A 4648-nucleotide genomic window follows, 5' to 3' on the forward strand; every position below is an offset into this window, starting at 1 on the left:
GCCGAGTATGAGTTAGCAAGCATATTAATCTCTTATTGCAGTATTTTACTGCCGGTGAGTATATGGGATGTCCACTGCAATCTCCTGTCACTCCTGATAGGCAGAATATGACAAACCCATAAGACCGATGCCTACACTGAAGATGCTAAGATAGCAGTATTTAAAATTGAGGCAAATAGGTGCAGTGCGTCCAGCTTAGCGTACCGTTTTTAGAACAGGAATCTTATGCAATAAATACTGAAAATGCTGGAAAGACTGAGAAGGTCAGGCAGCATCTGTGGAGAGAGAATCAGAGTTAACGTTTCAGGTCGGCAGATGACAATGTCAGGTGGGCAAAAATCAAAAACGAAAGTAAGACAATAAGAAAAAATTGTCTTATTTTTAGGTTTTAAAGATCCGGTGTTTGCGAACCGAGGCCTCTGCACAGCTTGATGCAGCCGGACACTGTCTTTACACGAGGGCCCTCTGTTGGAATAGAGCTCGAATTACAGCCACAGCAAACCAAGAGTTGGTTTTCACAAAAGAAATCTTGATCTTATTTTTCAGTATGAAAAAAACTAACCACTCAGAATGCGTTTCCTCCTTCCACAACTCTCACACAGAAAGAAGGGAACGGTCATCAATGGCCACAAGCTCTTGCACAAAGCAACACTCGCAGCCCGCTTCACGCTCAGGAGGAAACGCTTTAACTCCTCCTCGTGGTTAGTGAGACCAGACACTTCAGAACACATTTCTCAAGTTAAAAACTATAGAAATGATCCCTAAAAGTATAGTCTTACCTAACATTGGCCGCCACACCGCTCTCCACACTCAGCACACCCCCTTTAACAGAGGCTGAGCTCCCACCCGCTTCGCGCCCATTCACAGCGGTCAGTGCGGAATCCACTATATATACAATATACAAATCACCCTTTGTAAATATAATTATAATTGTGTGAGAAAGAAATATAGTTGCTGTCATTCTGCCATTACCCAGCAGGCAGGTGATTTGCATATATTAGCAGCCTGTCTCCAGCGACTGTCCTGCTCATTGATTCACTCAGTGGGTGGAAGCCCCGCTCTGAGAGATTTAAACAGCAACTCGCCCTCCACCGCACGGATGGGTTCAGCGGGTTAGATAAAGAGGGAAAAAGATTTAAAATCAGCTTTGGAAACTGCAAATGAAGAATTATAGAGCCGGAGGAGCAGAGCAACATCTTACGCGGATAACAACAGAAAATGCTGGAAAAACTCAGCAGGCCAGGCAACATCCGTGGAGAGAGAAACAGAGTCAACGTTTCAGGTCGAAACCCTTTGTCAGGACTGAGAAAAAAGCAGGAAATGAAACAGATTAAAAGGCTCACTGCCACACCCCCTCTAGGAATGCCTACCTTGAAGAAGTTCTGCTCTTCTCTTCGACGGGATCTCCGTTTGGCTCTTCAACCTTGTTCATCTTCATTGCTTTCAGTTTCCCTTCTCATGTTTGATCAGACTCAGTTTCACAGCCACTCTCCACCAGTCCTATCACCATCTCGTCTGGTTTTGAATACCTCTTAATGTCTCTTCACTTCTCTTTTGTTCTCTCATCACCATTTCCCGGCCCCCAAACTGGCCTTTTAATCTGTTTCATTTCCTGTGTTTTTTCAGTCCTGACGAAGGGTTTCGATCTGAAACGTTGACTCTATTTCTCTCTCCACGGATGTTGCCTGGCCTGCTGAGTTTTTCCAGCATTTTCTGTTGTAATTTCGGATTCCCAGCACCTGTAGTATTTTTCTATCTGACGGGGGTGCTTTAACTTCCTCCAGATGAACTTGGGAAGATTGAATCTGACATCTTCGGCCCTGACCACGAACTCCATTCCCTCATCACCAACCAGAATCATAGAATCATAGAATAGTGCAGTACAGAAGGAGGCCATTCGGCCCATCGAGTCTATGCCGGCTCTTTCAAAGAGCAATCCAGTCAGTCCCACTCCCCCCGCTCTTTCCCCATATCCCTGCAATTTTTTCTCCTTCAAGTATTTATCCAATTCCTTTTTGAAGGCTGCAATTGAATCTGTATCCACCGCCCTATCAGGCAGTGCATTCCAAAGCCTAATCACTCATTATGTAAAAAAGTATTTCCTCATGTCACTTTTTCAAGGTTGGTTGGGTTTTTCTTCGTTCCTGGGATGTGGGCGTTGCTGGCAAGGTTGGTATTTATTGCCCATCCCTAATTGCCCTTGAGAAGGTGGTGGTGAGCCGCCTTGAACCACAGAGGGCAGTTAAGAGTCAACCACGTTGCTGTGGGTCTGGAGTCACATATAGGCCAGACCGGGTAAGGACGACAGATTTCCTTCCCTAAAGGACATTAGTGAACCAGATGGGTTTTTACGACATTCCAGTAGTTACATGGTCACCATTACTGACACTAGCTTTTTATTCCAGATTTATTTAATTAACTGAATTAAAATTTCCCAGCTGCCGTGGTGGGATTTGAACTCACGTCTCTTAAATGAATCCAGTAATATCACCTCCATCACTCTGTTCAGAGTCCATTCCAAGTGCTGATCACTGTATGTGTCAAGGAGAATGTCTCGATATCAGTCCTAAAATTACCGTTTAATAGTTTGAACTTGTGTCCTAATTCAGTTTAAAATAATACACCATTACTGACACTAGTTTTTAATTCCAGATTTATTTAATTAACTGAATTTAAATTCCCCAGCTGCCTGTGGTGGTGATTTGAACTCCCATCTGCCAGATCATGAGATCCCGGTCTCTGGAATACAAGTCCAGTATCATAACCACTGCGCTACCGTACCCGTGTCCAGCACGCTGGGCCTTGCCTATTCCCCTTTAGCTACCCTGCTAATTACATCCTCAAAATACTCTAATAAATTTGATAAACACGATTTCCCTTTCATAAAACCATGTTGACTCTGCCTAATCATTCTATGATTTTCTACAAGTTCAATATTCGTACAAGTTCCTTAATTATCTGAAACCCCTTTCCGGCCACTTCTCAAACTGAACCAGACTATTTGCAACCTTAACGTCCAGTTAATCCCCGAATTCAGTTCCCACATCCTCACCATCACAACGACCTCCTACTTCCACTTCTGTAACATTGCCCCTGCCTCTACCTCAGCCATGCCGAGACCAATTCCAGATTTGACTATTCCAATGCTCTCCAGGCCAGCCTCCCATCCTCCATAAACTTCAGTTAATCCAATCCTCTGCTATTCTCCATACAAAGGCACGTTCTATCTCTTTCTTTACCCATATCCTATCCTGTAAAAAGTTCCACTCACGCACCTCTCTGACCTCACTGATCTATGTTGGCTCATAATCTACAAAAGCCTTAAATTTAAAATTCTCATCCCCTTATTTAAATCACTCCACGGTCGCAGCCTACCCTATCTGTAACCTCCTCCTTCCCTGTAACCTCCTCCTGCCCTACAACCTCCTTCATCCCAAACTCTGACTGGAAGCTTACTGGGAGATAAAAGTGGGAAAGGTGTCCCACTGACCTGTGCCACGTACACAGGCACCAAGAACACACCACAACTGACCATCAGGCTTTTCCAGAGAATGTGCTGCACCCGCATAGACAGCTGTTTCTTTACAATGTTGATTTGACCTCCCAGTTCCTGGTGTACACCCCAGCCCCTCCAAACCCGATCCCCAGGAGTGGAGCAATTTGATCAAATTGTGGATTCTCTTCCGAGCCCCAATTTGGAGAACACATCCAATATGTACATGTGCGATATCCTATCAAAGACCTTCCCCTGAGGTCCACCTGTCTGTCACCTACCAGGGTGCACATATCCCTCAGTAACGTGATAACAGGCGCAGGTCTGTTCCAGTAGATCACCAGCTCCAGACCACACTTGACCTGGTTAGGATTTTTTAGTTGACATTAAGCAGTCATATAGGTTGCCAATTCCTGCTGTTGTCTCTCTCCCCCTGATGCTTGGAGAGGCAGAGAACTGCATATTTCCAGCAGATCTGGTCCCACAGAACCGAGTATAACCCGAATACTGGAGTGAAGCTGATAGAAAGCTCTTCCAGCCCTCAGATAGGTAAAAAGCAAAGAGACTTGCATTTCTATAGCGCCTTTCACAACCACAGGACGTTGTCCCAAAGTGCTTTACAACCAATCGAAGTTTTGAGGTGTAGTTACTGTTGTAATGTAGGAAATGTGGCAGATAATTTGCGCACAGCAAAATCCCACAAGCAGCGATGTGATAATGACCAGATAATCTTATTTTAGTGATGTTGGTTGAGGGATAAATATCGGCCAGGACACCGGGGAGAACTCCCCTGCTCTTCTTCGAATAGTGTCAGTGGAATCTTCTACATCCACCTGAGAAAGCAGACGGGGCCTCGGTTTAACATCTTATCCGAAAGAGGCCACCATCCGACAGTGCAGCGCTCCCTCAGTACTGCCCCGCCAACAGCGCAGTGCTCCCTCAGTTCTGCCCCTCCAACAGTGCGGCGCTCCCTCAGTACTGCCCCTCCGACAGTGCGGCGCTCCCTCAGTACTGCCCCTACGACAGTGCGGCGCTCCCTCAGTACTGCCCCTCCGACAGTGCAGTGCTCCCTCAGTACTGCCCCTCCGACAGTGCGGCGCTCCCTCAGTACTGCCCTTGCGAAAGTGCGGCGCTCCCTCAGTACTGCCCCTCCGA

At 46.1% G+C, this 4648-nt stretch overlaps 1 non-coding gene across 1 annotated transcript; it reads right to left on the bottom strand.

Moving 5' to 3' along the window:
* Positions 1–560: 560 nt before the first annotated feature.
* On the bottom strand, positions 561–777 carry LOC147097490 (small nucleolar RNA U3). Its single transcript, XR_015074403.1, has one exon. It is a non-coding gene; the product is annotated as a small nucleolar RNA U3 (small nucleolar RNA).
* Between the last annotated feature and the right edge of the window lie 3871 nt (positions 778–4648).

The sequence above is a fragment of the Somniosus microcephalus genome, chromosome 32, assembly GCF_052327205.1.
Source record: "Somniosus microcephalus isolate GS21.2 chromosome 32, FLI_Smic_1.0, whole genome shotgun sequence".
In the NCBI taxonomy this organism is placed as follows: Eukaryota; Metazoa; Chordata; class Chondrichthyes; order Squaliformes; family Somniosidae; genus Somniosus; species Somniosus microcephalus.